The sequence below is a fragment of the Pinus tabuliformis genome, chromosome 9, assembly GCF_031772625.1.
Source record: "Pinus tabuliformis cultivar Carrire ecotype Pingquan chromosome 9, CPIR1, whole genome shotgun sequence".
NCBI classification, from domain to species: domain Eukaryota; kingdom Viridiplantae; phylum Streptophyta; class Pinopsida; order Pinales; family Pinaceae; genus Pinus; species Pinus tabuliformis.
Genome location: NC_142307.1, coordinates 1942687060 through 1942705797, shown reverse-complemented (window position 1 = coordinate 1942705797; position 18738 = coordinate 1942687060). Strand labels below are relative to the sequence as shown.

General features: G+C 41.8%; 1 pseudogene; it reads left to right on the top strand.

Annotated features, from left to right (window-relative positions):
* Positions 1-18201, top strand: part of LOC149156744 (putative E3 ubiquitin-protein ligase EDA40) — a 131387-nt pseudogene extending 113186 nt beyond the window's left edge.
* Positions 18202-18738: the final 537 nt, after the last annotated feature.

The following is an 18738-nucleotide window of genomic DNA, read 5'->3' as shown; positions in this document are numbered from 1 at the left end:
AGGAACTGGCCATTTCTTCTAGAGCACACTTATGTTTTCTTTGTACCAGGTTTTTTTTACAGGTTACAGGATAATCAAGTGAACATAAGGAGATTACATTGTGACGACAATTGGTCTTCCAAAGACTAAAGTCATGACGAATTCTAAAGACAAATCCAACTCTACAACCACTCCTTTGCAACTCCCTTTTTGCAAAAGATTTTGGATTCCACCAATTGTCAAACCATAAAGCATGACATTCCCATATCCATTTTTCACAGCAAGAGTTCTTATTCATACACCATGCATTTCCTTACATCCATTCCTTACAAGCTTATTGTCATTTTCCATGTCATTACCATTCCCCTTCATTTCCGTAATAAAACCCTTCTTGAGTCAAAGTCCTAGAGTCTAAGCATCATTGAAAAAACACCTAGAGGCTTGCATGCCTTAATGGCAAGTACTCTTGCCAATGAACAATGGGAGTACATTAATATCCCTTGTTCATTGGATCTTGTAGGTGACTTGACCACGACAAATTTATTCGTACCTACCAAGATGTGTTAAGCATCCTAACTCCCATTGGAATCAATGGTGGGAGCTCTTGTGTTGGCTAGGGGCATTCATTAACGGCCACTAAGTCAATAACTTCTTGCTATGTTCGACATCGACACATTTAATCACATAGTAAGATTTGTGCCATCGAGCATTGAAGACTTGAAGACCCATATTCTGTAGCAGATGAAGCCACTTTCCTTTCATTGTTTTTCAGTTTGTCATCACTTGAGGACAAGTCAATCAATAAGGCTGGGAGGGAAATGTAACTTCTATATTTTATATACCTTCCAAGCCTTATAGATTTTCAGCCATATTTAGCAGACTCATCGGATTCATCATCCAGTAGCAGATACGACTTTCAGCCATGTTCAGCAGACTAACAGAGGATCCAGTAGCCGATACGACAATACAGATCCATCTTTCATCCACAACTTGAAAAAGAAGCTTCAGAGCAGAATTGTGGCAGCTAAACATGCATGATTCCTCCACCATTTTCCCAACCAAGTAAATAAGACTACGAACAACAGTTTTTGCAGCCACACGTGCACGACTCTCATCTATTTTTGGAAGGGTAAGTTAAGGTATGATATTTTCTAACTTTTAACCATTAAATTCCTTGAAAAGTTAGAATAATAATTTTTGGAAAGACTTCACTTCTTTTCCCCATTTCACATAACTGCCCAAACCATCCGTTTAAGGGGAAAGATACATTTACATACATGCTTTGTCACATTCATATTCACATTCATATATCACAACCCCACTTACCTTCAAAATATATTCACTATTACATGAGCATACAAATGGCTTTGACAAAAGTATTTAAAAGTTAATTGGATGCCAACACAATCATGGTTGTTACACAAGAACCAACCATGATGCATTCCAACAAAAATACTGTGCAATAAAAATCACATTATCAATATGCAAAGATCATACATTGAATGCAACAATATGGTTGAAACACAAGAACCAACCAAGTTGTAGTTCATCAAAATAATGCTTTGCAAAAGTTATGTAAATGATATCCTGCAGAGTTTAAGCCAAAGCTCAAAAAGTAATGTAATAAATTGCATGAGGACATGCAATACCTTGAGTTTGGGGGAGATGTTGGGCCTCAAAATAGTCCCTATTTTCACTCCATTATTCACCAATATCTTCACATTTTACCTTCATGTCACCTCCATTCCACCTCCACATCATTACATTTACCTCATTATTGGGTCATAACTATGCTTTTCCAAAGTTTATTAATTCTTAACATTTTTAAGTGGATTTATGGCTAAACTTTAGAAAATAATATGCTTATACTTATACCTAACAATTAGAATGAGTTTGTTGACATGTGTAGGTACAAAGGAAGCTTCCAGGGCATCTTTATGTGGCCTTGAATGATCAAATTCGAATTTGATAAGATAAGCCTCATGGAAAAGATCATGATCTCATGGAGAAGATCATGGACCTCATGGAGGAAATCATGGAGGATAGGGTTATGTGTCTAGATGGTTGAGAAATGTATGGAACTAAAGAGAGATTAGTGGATCATCATTATGAGTTTGTTATTTCATCTCATTGTATAAATAGGAGTACCTCCTCCATTCCAAAAGGAGGACTCTTGGAGCATTGTATCCAACTTATGATGGCATAGAATAAAGCTTCATTTTACATATATTTTCATTATGTAGTTTTAGAAATAAGTTGTACATATATTTCCATTATGTAGTTTTAGATATAAGTTGCCTTAATGTAGTATATGGAATAGCTTTTCACTTTGTTCTTAGGAGAATTGAGCTCACTCTAGAAGGATCAAAGGAACATGTTATTTCATATTAGATCATATTTCATTTAATTGCTTAGATGTTTGATGTTTGAGGATTTGTTTGTGATTGATGAATGAGTTTTAAATTAGAATCTTATCAGCATATGAGAGGATAACCAAGGGTCTAAGTTAGGCTCTCTCTCTCTATTTGATTTGCATGATAGTTGAAATTCATTCTTTTTCTTTTATGTTTCAAGTTATTTCATTTCTTATGATTATGAATGAATCTTAGTTTAGTTTGGATTAGTACATGAGAGGACAATCAAGAGACTAAGTTAGTCTTTCTCTCTCTTTGAATCTGAACAACAATTAAAGTTCATTCTCTTGTCTTCATTTCAAGTTTCTAGTTTTATGTAATCAATGATTTCTCTATGATACTGTAGGGAAGGACAACCAGGACCTCCTTAGTTAGGAGCCTCTTCCCTTGCATATTATATTGAATCGTAAATAATTTAGCTAGACATAGATTTAGTTGCCTACTCCTGCATATATATTGCTGACACCATTACAAGCTTACGAGTTTCCCTGGTTGATAATTTAATGCAGCAATTTAAGCCCAATAAATTGACCAACATTGGCATTAGGGTCCCACACTTTTAGGTCTGTGAGGGCCATGTTATGTAGATAGAACTCTACCATCTTTGCTTTGTCCTCAGAGGTGCTTAGGTCACACAAATCCATGAACTGCCTGTAATCTTGGAAAGGCATTATGCCTCTTTGTGCCAAAGTTTTTATTTGGAATTGAAGCCATTGATCCTTCAGATAGAGGCCATAAGGTTTGGCTGGTGTTCTACATTGTAATGCTTCCATGGATATGCTGGCCAGAAAATAAGGGATACTAAGCTTTTGATGTGTTGGGGTTTCCATGCCATATCTTAAGTCTTGGAGGATCCTGAAATGATATCCATAAACAATGTTGTGCCTCCCCTCACAAGAAATTTATTTTATTAATTGGTAGCTAACCTCATCCCAGGGATATGGTATACTAGCCCTCCTAATTCCACTTTTGTCTTCAACAGGGGTTTCATTACCTTGGAAAAATTTCTTCTTAGCGGCCTGGCCAATTTGTTTCTCATCTTTACTCCAAGGCAGCCCAAGAGGAAGGGTAGTGACCCTACTGATGAATTCAGGGTTTATTTGAATGGAGAGGCCTCTAACGGTTACAGTAGCATGAGTTCTTGTGTGAGGGACCAGAGAGAGAGAAAATTCATGGGCAATTTCATCATCAAACCCTCTAAAATTCTCAAAGAAATTCATCCAGTTTGCCCTTGTAAATATGTCCACCACTTGAGGATGTGCATGGAGCCTAGTGGAGTTAGTGGGATCTTTTCTCATAAACCCCCCTTGTCATACTTCCTATACTTCTTTTGGAAAACCAAATATGAAGGTGGAGACAAAGAATTTTGAGGAAAACAGAGAAACAGAGGAGACTGTGTTTTTTTTTTTAAACAAACATAAAAAAATTATGTATCTCCTACCCTCTTAAAGACTCATTTTATCTTCAATTTGAGACCACTCTTTCACATTTTTATATATAATCAAAGGGCATTCATGAACCCTACCTCTTTAGACTAAAATTTGTGCCAAAAATCACATTTTCTCCCTTCAAAATGACTCATTGCCCCTCCTGTAGAAGCCTATTGTCCCTCCTGTAGATTTCCTGTAGGTGCTCCTGTAGATTTCCTATAGGCGCTCCTGTAGAAAACGCCGAGAGCAAGAATATGGAGGAAATTGATGGATGATGGTGGTTACGAGGCTGTGGGGGCACAAGAGGACTGTTGTGGGGCTGAGTTACGAGGAGAAGCTAAAGAAAAGGTGGTGAGAATGCTCGAGGAGGAGTGCTCATTACCCTTTTTGGATATTTTCAGCTATGAGTGCTGAACTAGAAAGGTGTATGCTGCCCCGATTAGGACCGTTGGTCCCCACCTACTTGGTCATCATGATCCCTCCTTGTAATCATCCCTCATTATTGCATCGGAGTTAACTCTTCCTCCCACTACCTGCCCTTGGCATCTTTTGCTTGATTTGACTGTGCGCACGTGTGGGTGATATCTCGGTTAAGTCGAGTCAACTAAATGAAGGTGGCCATGTTAACTGGCCACCTTTTCCTCTTTTGATTTCAACCATCTCGTTTCCTTCGCATAATTTCTAATTACACAAATGCAGATAGAGGAGTGATTTAGTTACTTACCTGTGATCCAAGTGTATTTGCTGCCATCGACTGTGAGGTGTTGTTGCATGCCTTCATTTTCCTTCATGCATGATGTCTCTGCTTACTGATATGTTGTTGTGTATCTTTGCAGCTTCTTCTTTTGCTAGATTTGGGCTGCATGTGCCTTTTCAACCTTCAGATTTGTTGTACCTTGCTGCTGGTGCTGGACTTCTAAGGGATCAGCTGCTATAGGAATTCCTATAGGAGCTCCAGTAGCTGCTTCTCCCCTTGAAACTTTAGTTATTTCCCTATGCTTGGAGCTCGAAAATGATGCCAGAGGTGGAGATGAATGATGGAGGGATAGTAGGTAAGCTTCAGGTAAGGTTAATGGTGCCTTTTCCTCTTTTTATTTTTGCTTTTTTTTCAAAACTGAAAAATTGTTTTTTGGTGTTTTTTTTTTTTGGACAGGGAAAAAATAATGATGCTTGGAGTTTGATGCAGGTTTGGAAATGATGGCAAGGAGGCTTGAAGATGGTAAGAGGGATCATAGGTTCCTCATGAAGTTGTTCTTGTCCCTCAAACTACCTTCTGTAGACATTTTTGGCTCTCTGTAATTCCTACGAGAGCCTCCTGTAGAAAACATAGAGCCTCCTGTAAAAAACACAGTTTTGGAAGAAGAGGTATAGTGGGGTGAAAGAGATACCAAAAATGATGGAGGAACGTGTGGAGAAGATGAGATGGATGTTGGTGTGAATGTCAGGGTCCCCTTGGCACCTTCTCTTGCTCCCTGTAGTCCTCCTACAAACCTGTAATGCAATAAAAAATTATTTTTTTCTTCTCTCTTTAAAAAAAAAAAACAATTAGGGCGCCTCATTAGGCGCCTCCAAGGGAGGTTTTCACCCAGGGATCTTATTATTTTCCCTTTTTTCTTTTTTGACATCACTGGGCTGCCTCGGAAGAGGTTTTCAAACCAATCATGGGACTCAAGCGCCTCATGGAGGTTTTCACTTGAGTCCTTATTTCTTTCTCTTTTTTCTTCAGTGAGTGGGTGAAGTGGAAGCTAAGACGTGCTCCACTACCATCATTGTTTTATTCAAATCTTCAATAAACTCTCACTTGGAGAGGGGTTTCATGTAGACTTTCAACCGATGTCCATTGACAAGCATGGGGATGGCTTCATCACTAATGGTTCTAATCAGAACTTAACCATTGTCATTACATTCCTCCACAGTGTAGGGTCCCAACTATCTTGTCCTTAGCTTGCCTTTGAAATCCTTGTATCTTGAATCATAGAGTAGTGCCCATTCTCCCTCTTGGAATTGCTTCTCCCTGATATTTTTGTCATGCCATATCTTTCTCTGAAGCTGGACTACCTCTGTATGGAGAAGGGCTTGCAATCTATATTCATCCAATCCATTGAGCTGAAGTAATCTCTCTTTCTATGCATGGCTGAGGTCTAGGTCCAGCTGAGCTACCATCCTTAGGGTATTGAGTTCAAACTCTATTGACAACAAAGCCTTCTTCCCATAAACCAGTTCATAGGGTGTGAACTCGATGGTGGTCTTCCATGTTGTGTTGTAGGCCCAGGTGGCCTCAACTAATCTGTCTGCCTAGTCTTTTCTGTTGCTGCTCACTACCTTGGTTAGGATCCCTTCCAATGCTCTGTTAGTGGCCTCCACTTTCCCATTGGCTTATGGATGGTAAGGGTGGAAGTCCTATGCTTGATCTTATGATGTGTGAGCAGGTCTTCAATCAGGTTGGAAGTGAACTGGCTGCCTTGGTCTGTGACCAACTCTCTCGGATACCCAAACTTGTAGAATATGTTTTCCCTCAAAAAATCAGCTACTTTTTACTCTGTTGCTGCTTTGATTGCTTTTGTCTACGCCCACTTTGTCAAGTAGTCGGTGCACACAATGATGTACTGCTTCTACTTTGAAGGGGGGTTGATAGGCCCCAAAAAGTCCATGCCCCACTTCTCAAATGGCTCAAAGGTCACTTGAGGTTGCATGGACATTTCATCCTTTGGAGTGGGTTTCCCCATCCTCTAACACTGATCACACTGGCTCGTGTATCTCCTCACATCCTGATGAAGAGTGGGCTAGTAGTAGCATGCTTGTAATATCTTGAAGGCGGTTCTTTTTGCTGCAAAATGACCTCCACAAGGCCCATCATGATAGGTCAGGAGAATGTCAAAGGCTTCTTCCTCCCTGACACATCTTCTCAAGATCTAATCTGGGCCAAGTTTGAAGAGATTTCCTCCAATCTAGGTGAAAGGGGTGCTTTTCCTTACTATCTTGCTCTTCTCTCTTGAGGATAGGTGTGGTGGGAACTGTGCTGAAACCAAGTTGTTTGCTATATTAGCAAACCATGGAGAGAGTATTGATATAGAAAATAGGTGTTCATCTGGCATTTGGTCATCCACCATTCCTTCTTCACCTGTAGGCAAATTTAATCTAGACAAAAAGTCAACAACAACATTCTCTTTACCAGGCTTATCAATAATTGTCAAATCAAACTGCTGCAGTAAAAGCAACCATCTAATAATACGAGCATTTACATCTGGTTTGTTCATTAAATATCTAAATGTAGCATGATTAGTGTGCACAAAGGTTTGATAGCCTGTGATATAGTGTCTGAATTTGTTTAGGGAATGCACGACAGCTAGGAGTTCCTTCTCGGTCATGGTATAGTTTAATTCTGCCTTTGACAAGTATTTGCTTATAAAGTATATGGCATAAGGTAAACTTTCATCAACTTGTCCTAATGCTACTCCTATCTTTTTTCGAGGCATATTTGTGAATGTGAAAGGGTATGGCCCAGTTTGGGCCTCTGATAATTGGGGCAATCACTAACTTGCTCTTCAGGGTATCTAGGGCTTCTTGACAGCTTTCCGACCATATGAACTCAACATCTTTGCCTAGGAGGCCAAACAAAGGAGAGGATATCTTGTTGAAGTCTTTATTGACTCTCCTGTAATATCTAGCTAAGCCTAGGAAACTTCTGACATCTCTCACCTTTTGAGGAGGTGAGACCCTTTGAATGATGGCAATTTTGCTGGGTTCCACCTGCAGTCCTTGTTGAGATATTGCATGACCTAGCACGGTCCCTTCAGTCATCAAAAATTCACATTTTTCTAGACTAAGGGACAAGTTCATCTCAATACACTTATCTAGAACTTTTCCTAGGTTAGATAAAGCTTCCTGAAAGTCAAAGCCATAAGGAGTAAAATCATCCATGTATATTTCTACTGCATCATGAAATAGTTCAGAAAATATACTCAATACCGCTCTTTGGAAAGTAGCTGGAGCATTGCACAAACCAAAAGGAAGGACCTGGTATGCAAAGGTACCCCAAGGACAAGTGAAAGTGGTCTTATCTTGGTCTTTCGGGTTGATTTGAATCTGATTGTACCCTGCCAGACCATCTAACACTTGATCTATGAAAGGTAAAGGAAAATAGTCCTTTTTAGTGGCTTTGTTCAATTCCCGATAGTCGACACAGATTCTCCACTTACCATTTTTCTTTGGCACTAGCACCAAAGGAGAGACCCATTCACTGTCAGAGATGGGATAGATGAATCCTGCATCAAGCAATTACTGCGGTTCTTCCTTAACAATATCTTTAAGTGCTGGGTTCATCCTCCTTTGAGGCTGCCTAACTGGCTTGCAGTCTTCCTTGATGTATATATGATGAGTACATACTGAAGGGTGCACTCCCTTCATCTCCTTATAACTCCAGGCGAAGGAATCTAGATGTTTTCTCAGTATGCTGCATAGCTCCTTCTCCTAAGAAGTAGATAGGGATGGATTGATTTTCAATGTTCTTCCTCGGCCAAACTCTATATTTTTAACACGGAGAGAAGTAGGGTCGGCCACACAGAGATCATCTAAGGGGTTGTTTCAGGTTTCTCTAACTATGTCTTCTATTGGTGATACACTGGGAGGTGGATTCTGAATCAAATTTCCAATCATATCATCCTCATCTTGTGGTTTCCCCCCCATATCGATTTCTAATGTACAAAGTGGTGTAGAATAAACTTCATCCTCATCCTCCTCCTCCAACCAGAGAGGTAGATCATGTTCTAGCAAGGGTTGGGTAGGAGGATATAGGGTTAATTGCTTGGACATGTGCCCATTCTTTATGGTCATGTTCCCAGCTCGGCAGCTGATGTAGGCATCGGCTGTAGCCAACCAAGGTCTTCCCAGAATGAGAGGATACCCAGTGAGCTTTGCCTTTGGATGGAGAACTAAGAAATTAGTAGGGTACTCCCAAGAATCAATGGAGACCATCACATCTTCCACAATCCCCTCAGGGGTCACTATGGAGCGGTCTGCTAGCTGCAACACTGTCGTGGTCTTCCTTAAGGAGCCTTGGAGGTTAAGTTTGAGCATTGTGTCCTTTTTCATCACATTAATGGCAGCTCCCAGATCGATCAAGGTATGTGGGACCATCGTGCCATTGATGTGGACATCAACTACTGGGCTTCCAGGATCTAGATATTTTGGACATATTATCCACCCCAACATCAGGTTAGATAGTTGTCCTATGACATTGATGGTTGGGGCATCTATCTTGTGCCTTTCTAGATGCCTAAAGCACTTCTCTTTGATCAACCTATTGTAGATAGGCACATCTTTTATGGCTTGGAGAAGTGGTATCTTCACACATAAGTGTTTCAATTCTCCCAAGAGTTCAATCTCTTCTGGGGTAGGCTAGATTGTCATGGATAGTCTCTCAAGAAAGGGTGGATTTGCTTTAGGTTTGCTTTCCTATTTATCTTCCTCAACCTCCCTGGGTAGAGGCTAGCTATCTGGGAGAACTTTCCCAGATTGCAAGTTAATTTCTTGAATTTCCACAGCATGAGTTGGGCATGATGGTTCCCTACTATACACTTGTTGAGTTTGTCTATTATTCGGGTTTGGATTTGGCTGGGTAGGCATTTGGGGTTGCCTTGGTGGAGCAGAAAGTAACGGTTGTGGTTGGGAAAGTGGTGGAGGCAGAAGAGTCGGAAGAGAGTTGTATTGGGGCCTCCACCCCTGATGAGATTCATTCCACTGAGGTTGCAGCTGATTATAGGATTGAAATGAATGGGTGGCTGGTTGGGCATGATATCATATGTGAAGGACCAAGGAAGAGGCATGGACCAGGAAGGATGATCAGGGGGGCCCCAAGAAGGTATGGAGGGGACTTGGTTGGGGTTGCAGTATGCCTGAGATGTCCCTTGCATCCCCTGGTGGTATGGTCTAGGTCCATGCAGCCTCCTTTGGTTTATGTAATAGATCTGTTCAGTGACTCCTTCAGCCCCTTGGTATACAAATTTAAGTCTAGGAAAGGAAGGGCACTTATCTATAGAATGATTTTCTTCACAGACAAAACAAACCTCTATAGAGTTCAATGGGCATTCATTCCTAGAATGCCTCTTGGTGCATCTAGGGCAAACAATAGCCAAAGCCCTCTCTACTTCCTCTTATTTTCTTTTGATATGTAAGGTATCCATTTGCATGACAAGAGTCTACAGCATCTCACTCTTGAAGTCTTCCAGCATGTTTTCAATTTCACCTTTAATGGATGAATTGGAAGAAGAGGTACTAGCTATGGGTTGACTCCACCTACCTTTCTTTCTAGCTGCTCTAGCATGGTTTCTAAAAACAGTGTTTATGTCCTCATAGGATAGTTGGTAGATGTCTCCCCCGGCCAGTAGATGGAGGGCGTCTAAAATGTCTTCCTGGATTCCCCTGAGCAGGACCAACTTTAGAGACTCAGGGTCAAGTGTACACCCAGCCCTTTTGTAACTGAGCTAGAACCTCTCTTCGTAGTCTTCTAGGGACTTATCACTTCCTAGGGTCATTCAGAAGATTTCTTCTTTAGTATCTTTTGACCTACAATAGTCTCGATACTTTTTGTTAAAGGCTTTCTGCATCTGAGCCCAAGTTGTGATTCCATTGCCAGGTAATCCCATGAACCAGCGCAGTACTGTGTCCTTGAGAGTAGAAGGGAACAGTTTCAACTTTTGCTCGTCTTCTGCATAGTCATAAGTTCGACAGATGACAGCAAACTCGAATAAGAAGGTGCCAGGATCTTCTGTAGTCAGACCATGGAAGTGAGGTAGGATTGAAGGACATATATTCTTAATTTTGGTGTCCCCATTGGTCTCTCAAATGGGGAAGGTACCCTCTATTTTCTCTCCATTTCCCCTAACTTTTTTGTTTTTAGCCATTGGCTCCAGAGGAATGGTTTCTTCTTCTTCTTCCCCTATAGGTTCTTCAAATATGTCTGGTTGTTCACCTAAGGGTTCTTCTTGATTCCAGCCACTGAAGAAGAGAGAAGGTTGGTTGTGTGAAGCAGTGGGGGTGTTGGGCAAAAATTTTCCTGAGTTATCTCTATTCCTACGAGGCATGAAAGGAAATCTTTTTGGTTGGTTTTTGTTTCTTTTTCTCCACAATGAAAGTACCTACAGAAACTGAAATTGCAATTGAACAGAACAAATTGAAACTGGATGAAATGAACTTGCTGAATGGAAATTTGCAAAATTGAAAAGGAAAGCAAGGAAATGTAGAACTGAAAGAAAAGAAATAACTAGTCTACTTTTTCCGAAATAAACTATTAGCAGAATGTTGCAATAGGAAATAGAAGAAAGCAGTAATCACAGAATACTCTGATGCTTCCCTAACAATGGCGCCAAAAAGTGGTGAGTGCCAGGATTGCAGCAAGAATGCTACAACTCCTGGGCTGCCAACTTTACTTTTATCAACCCGACAGTTTGTAACAAACTTGGAAGCGTCGGTGCTATATGCACAAGTACTAGTTCTCGCTGCAGGTTGTCACTTGGTCAGCCGAAACAAGATCACTAGGAGCTCAATCCAACTTCTATAGATTTCAGAAGAAGCTCTATGTGTGATGAAAGGAAAGAAATATTACTCTACAGATGCTATTCTAACTGCAGAAACGAGAAAGACTGGAATGTAAAGCAAAACCTAGTAAACCCTAATTAACGAGCTAATTCTACTTTTGCCAAAAACACTATGAAAACCATGAAAGAAATACCATTACCTACTCAAGGAAGTAAACAACATCTAACCATGCTATTTCTGGAAGTAAATAAGAAAAAAACATATTTTTGGATTTTTATGTGTTTTTATGTGAATTCAACATGCATCTAATTTATTGTGTGTGAGTGTGGCAGCGAATAGGTGGCGTTAGAGGGCGGTTTTGGAGCTTAGAAGGATGTAGGATGGTGCGGATGGGTACTAGGAGGTCTTAGGTGGCCTTCTAGAGGATTTTCCCACACTCGTAATTCAAAAGAAAGCCTACAAGAAAACCTACAGGAGGACACAGGAAAACTACAGGAGGAAAATAGGGAAACTATAGTATGCCTATAGGAGGAGGCCGCAAGCAATTTTCACTATTTTGAGAATGTGAGAGTGGGTGGAAAAGGTGGATGAAGGTTGGAATGAGGTGTTAGGGTGCCTAAGGTTTACCATGAGTCACCAGGAGAGAGAAAGATGATTGGGTTTTCTCAAGGAGAGAGGAAGAAGTTCTATGAAAAATGAAGGAAACTAGGGCAGAATTGAGGTGAGGTTTAGGAGACCTATAGGGCATGGATCAGATGGAGGGTGTGATTTCTGGTAAGATGGCTTACTACTGGAAGAGATCTACTGCATAGAAACTGACAGTCAACCAAGAAAATCAAGCAACCAATGAAATGAGTGCATCTACGAAAAACAAAGTTTTGCATTAAGATGGCCTAAACTATGATGTATGAAAGGAAATGCTGAGAAATGTTGTAGGAAAGGAAAGAATGAAAAAGGACTATTTCAAATCAGGAAGTGGACATGATAAAGAAGATCTAAAGCAAAGAAAAACTGGACTATCAACCTACTAAAGAGCTGCAAACACTAGAAGTCCTAGGAATGAGGAAAATCTGTGTTTTTGGGGCAGCAAGAGAGTCTTTGCCTCAAAGCATGGTGCTAGAGGGGAGAAGAGAGGCCAAGGCACTGTTGCTAGCCTTTTGAATCTTCTCTGATCACTGTTTAACCTGCTACAGAAATCACAAATGGAAGCAAACTACTAAATCATCAAAAACAACCTATTCTTAACCATAAAAGAAATACATCTAACAACAAATTAATCTACAAAATAAAGTAAAGCATACAAATACAAGTAAAGAGAGCTTGGATAACTGGATTGGACCCTAACCCAAGAGCTTCAGCCCTCTTAGGTAACTCAGTGCTAGCTCAAAAAGGATTCCATCTTCATTATCAAAAAATAGCAAGATTACATAAAACTGTCAAAAAATAGTAAGCTAGAAATTTGAGCAGAGTTTACATAAGAAAAAAAAATCCGACCCTAGTGAGGCCCTAGGCCTTTCTACTTATACATCTGAAGCTACCAATAGATTCATTAAAATTAGGGAGGCTTGGCTCCCAAAACTCGAGATAACTCTCAATCATCTTCCACTTGATTGGCTGCCTTCTAGTGCATGATTCGGCTGCTTGTACTCTAAGCGAATGAAGGGGAATTCGAAGTGAGGAGCAATAAATGAGGGGGATTCCATCATATAAGTCCTCTCTTCTGTCTACTTCAAGTTATTGCTGCATTTTGGCCATTAAATCCTTGACTTTGACCTTGAAATCCATCAATAATCTGCGTTAAATACATGCTAGACCACATGGCATAATATCTAACTCAACTCACCCTATAAGCATAAATATAATAAGAAAATCATACAATAACCTAGGATAATGGTTGATTTGACTAGATTAGGAGGTAAAATGAGCCCATATAACTACCCATTTATGAGGCTCATCATCTGCACAGACCATCAAAGCCTTAAATATTTTTTGGAGCAACACCTATCCTTGCCACAACAAAATAAATGGCTAGCCAAAATGTTGGGATATGATTATGAGATAATTTACAAGAAAGGGCATGAAAATGTCATAGTAGATGCTTTATCATGTCAATTTGAGGAGGAAAGCACCCTGCAAGAAATATCTCTTCCCATTCCAAAGTGGATTGAAGAGGCTCGCAAGGAATGGTTTTCACATCCTTCGTTCTCCCAACTCATTAATAAATTGCAGGCGGATCCAAATTCCACAGCGGGCTACTCTTGGCAGGATGAGATTCTTCACTACAAGGACAAAGTAGTGATATCACCAACATCCACCCTCAAAAGTCACATTTTGGCAGAGTTGCACTCATCTCCCACTATAGGCCATTCAGGCTTTCAGAAGACTTATGATCGCACTCGATGTTTATTCTTTTAGACAGGCATGAAAAAGGAAATTCTTACTTTTGTAGCTGAGTGTGATGTGTGTCAGTGCCACAAAGGAGAAATAATCAAATGTCCAGGCACATTACAGCCATTGCCCAACCCTGCCTCAATCTAGACGGAGGTTTCTATGGATTTCATTACTGGTCTTCTGAAGTCAGGCAATAAGTCAGTCATCATGGTGGTTGTGGATAGACTTTCTAAGTATGCTCATTTTTGCACCCTACCCCACCCTTTTACACCATCTTTGGTGGCTCAATCTTTCATGGACCAGATCTTCAAATTGCATGGCATGCCCACTTCCATTGTATCTGATCGTGACTCGATCTTCACCAGTAACTTTTGGCAGGAACTCTTCAGGCTACAAGGTACCCAACTACAACTTAGTACTTCCTATCATCCCAAAACTTATGCTCAAACTGAAGCAGTCAACAAATTTCTGGAGACCTACCTCAGGTGTTTCACTTCAGAAAAGCAACATCTATGGGTACAGTGGTTACCTCTAGCCGAATGGTGGTATAATACTAACTATCATGCCACCACCAAAATGACTCCATATGAAGCCATTTATGGTCAACTCCCTCCTTCACCTACTTCTTATATCCAGGGATGCTCAAAGGTACAAGCAGTGGATCAACTCCTACATAACCATGCAACCATGCTGACCCACCTCAAAGATAATCTCCATCAAACTCAAAATTGCATGAAGCAATAGGCAGACCAACATCGTTCAGAGCGCAAATTTCAAGAAGGGGATCAGGTATTCTTAAGGCTACAACCATATAAGAAAACATCACTCAAAGACAAGGGTTGTCAGAAATTATCTCCAAAATTCTATGGACTGTATTAAATACTTCAGCACGTCAGAGAAGTAGCCTACAAGCTAGCTGTTGGAGAGGTAAATTCCCTCTACGGATAGAGGCGATCCCTACTAGCCCAGAATGGGTCTAGCAACAATCAATCAATGCTACTGTGCAAGTTCCTAATTGCAATTAAAAGAGAGGCAATGAACACCTACTTGGATTCCAACGCTATTGTTTGATGGAGAAATGCCGCTCTCGCTCCTTTGCCCTGGCCGGTCACAATCTTCCACGATCTCCATGAATAGATACCTGCACACGCGAAGAGAAAGACAAACACAAGCGTGAAATCTAATAAAGGCAATTATACATCAGTCAGAAAGGATGTAATTCACATTTAACCATTGCATAGACAAATGAGAATGGAACCATAACAGTAGTCATCTATTATTAATCAATAATCAGAGAAAGATACAACCAATGTTCTGACGCTGAGTTCTTCTCAAGAGGGTCCAGCCAGCAAGTCTCATAAGCATTCACCCATAGAAGTGGATCTCCCAAGTCAAGCAACTCTCTCTCACACAAAACTCTAAGACTTCACAACCTTTCTCTAGCTCTCTAGCAATCCACACTTTATCACACCAACTACCTACTAGCAGCAGCACACAAAAACACTATGAATTCCTCGTTGTCAAAAACTAGCTGCTCATGGTAATGGTGGAGGCTTATATAGGAGAAGGAGTCTCCATGGAGGGTGGAAGGATAAGCTTATCTCCAAGAAAGGTGGCCCATATGATGAACAGACATGCCATAGAAGGGAGGGCGACATTCACAAGGCCAACAACCAGGTCTGGAGTCATCTGGAAGGTTGGCTGTTAGAACAAATTTGCCCAAACAGGATCAGCGCGGATTATAAAGGGACTGGCGCGCTGACGGCGCACCCTAATAACTGAGAAGGCCATGTCAGCGAGACTCAATACAAAGGCAAGGGGCGCTGACTCATGAAATGCGACCAGCGCGGAAAAGTTGTGTTCTTCCGTGCTGGCAGCGCACTGATTACACTATGAGCCGCCAGTCAGCGTGGATATTTTAATAACAGACGCGCTGATGCAGTAAACTTTGGAAAAGAGGGCCATTTGGCCAATTCAGAGAGCATGAGTATGATGAATGTGATTTCATGACACAGTAGAGATACTGATTGGATGACAGTGACAAATCGCTGTGTAACAGATGCCCCCTAAAGCATGAAGCCCGAGAGGTTGGGAGGGGTGAAATGCTTTACAAAACTGCCGAACTGGAACACCACCAGGAAGGACCTGCACGTATGTACAATTGATAGCTTGATTACATGTAGTCTAGGCATGGGCGCACCCATCCAAAAGACATATGAAGAAAGGTCTGTGGTATGGATGCAGCCACCCAGTTGAAGAGACCATGACGATAACAAGGTATGGTCGCAGCCATCCTAAAAGACTCAGGTATGGTCGCAGCCATCCATCAACGAGTCATGTAATATCAATCCACAAAAATCGTAGCCTGGCTCACAACAGACTAGAACCAGGGTCTTGCGCTCCATCCCAATCCGAACAAAGTACAGGTTCAAGCATGTGAATACATGAGTTGAAGTCGAACATGCATGAACATCGTCTGAATACCAGTCAATGAGGAAAACTGTTAACAGACGCGAGAGGGGCCACCAATAATGACAATGGTCCTCAAGGTACTATAGGTACAATCCACGGCATGCGAATCAATGAGCTGGCGTCGAACACCCGCGGAATTATTCGATCGGAGGCCAATGATGAAAACCTCACGTCGAATACGAAGAACCTGCCATTGAGGCATGCAGGCTCTAAGGCACCTGGAAGGGGTCTCTAAGTCACCATCCTGGATAATGAGCTGAAGTCGACAGGAGGCAACCTTGATCGAAGGTGGGCCATAATATTTCCCACATCATCGACACGAGACAAAGGAAGATTGTTGTGATGAATCAGAAGTATGCGAGGCGTCAGGGATAGATTGTAACTCTGCAGAGGTCAACTTCTCTTGAACATATCGGCGGCACAACGGCGGACTTGGCAGTATTTGACATCAAATGAGGAGAGGTCATGGTGACAAGGCAAATGAGCAGATGAGAGGTCAAATAGGATAACCCAAACCCACAGAGGCCAGTGAAAAAACAAGATGAGATGGTCCCACCCAGACACGAAGCAGAGGAGTGCCATGTTCAAGAGCGACATACTACCGACACAACTACGATTACCATTCCATTTTCCCCACCATTTCTGGCAGGTACCCCGATTATTTTTGGATGACAAGCTTGACGGGGATAGCATATGCTTGAAGAGGTGTCATTTCGACGATGTCCGATGTCATTAAGTTTTAACGAGCCTGACAAAGGAGGAGCTCGGCGTCTTTTCCTGTTTAGAGAGTCTGAAAAGACAGCGAAAAAGAAAACTCCAGGGGGGGGGGGGGTCCTTTTTTGTAAAGTTGTGTCTCTCAAGCCCGAAAAAGTATAAAACAATACTCGAAAGAACCGCCCGACCAAAATGATCGAGGAGTACTTTTCGTAAATAGTAGCTTCGACCCGAAAAAGTAAAAAAGCGGTCAAAAGCACGTCGTTTTAGAGCCAATAACGAGTGCGAAATGACAAACACCCGACAATCTTTTTAAGTTAAACGGTCGGAAAAAGAGCGTTAAAACGACCACCTCTCGTTCCTTTTGATGAGCTGAAAGGAAGCTCGGCCATCTTTTCTTGTTTCATGTCGGAAAAGAGCTTAAAGACGACATTTTGGGACCAAGTGTATTTAGGACCATTATGACTCCACCGTCTTCGAGAACCTGCACAATAAAACTACCCACGTAAATCTGTTCGATACGTTTAAAAACATATTAAAACATGCATAAAGGTAGAATATATGACAGAAGTGCTAAATCCATGGTAAAAGCATGACAAAAAACCACATTTGTAAGAATTCATAGTTAATTAAGCCATTTTTACTATAAATAGAAGGGTAAAAGTCATTTTTACCATTGTTACCATATTGAGCCTTGGAGAACATTGTGATGCTGCGAAGTTGACGGAGCGAATTCTTCCCCGTGCGGACACCATTCATTGAACAGCTTGCTCCAGGTAGGTTCCCCTTGTCCTGCGCTCCATTTTGAGTCCCTCTTTGAGCATTTTAATGGTGGGATTTGGCCATTTGGGCAAATTCTTTGAGCGTTGGTGCGCTCTCGGTCAGCGCGGATCATCCGCGCGGGTCCGCGCTGATCGAATTAAAAATACACATACCACCTTCCCGGTCAGCGCGGAAAACCAGTGTTCTTCCGCGCTGACCCAAAGAAAAAACAAAGGGCTGCCACGGTCAGCGTGACTGTTTTAAAAACAGTCGCGTTGACGCTGTAAAATTTTATTTTTTAAGTTTTGAACGTAAAAATCTTATTAGTCAGCATCCTAATGTTTTTTAATGCTCATGCAGGACACAATGGCCTTTGTGTGGCAAGAGAGGGCCCACGATGTCGAAGATGTAGCCGCTTTTGCCAATGCGGATTGCCGAAATGCAATGCGGGCGTGTGGTTTCATGAAATTCTTTCTCACTCCACGTCTGAGAGCTCAACCTGACCTGCTCGAGTTCCTGATCAGGGCATGGAACCCAGTAGATGGCAAATTTACCATTCGAGGCCGCGACGTTGAGTTTGATCACATGGACATTTATTTTTTGACTGGGTTGTCATGCCGGGGCGCGATGCCTATCTTGGATGGGCAACGGCCCAGCGGCGAGACTCTCAACCAGCTCATGGCTCGAGTGTGTCCACGGGCAGCTAAATCACAGAGTGGAAAGTTGGCAATCCCAACGGTGGATGACATGGTCCTTCGTACCATACTCTTTATGGTAACCCGGGCAGCGGGGAGCTTGGCCAACCATGAGGCCTCGAAGACCCATTTGTTGCTAGCTCTCGAGTGCCTTCAGCCCACTGTGTTCAATTGGGCGGCAGCGGTGACAAACAGCATGAAGAGGCAACTTAGCAACTGTCGACGCGGGGAGTCGAAACAGTTCGGTTACAGGTCGCTCTTACTTCCACTCATTCTGGAGCGGGTGCCAGCCATACAGCTGCAGACCATGGTTGTGGATCCGCCGAGAGGTCCGCGGGAGACGAG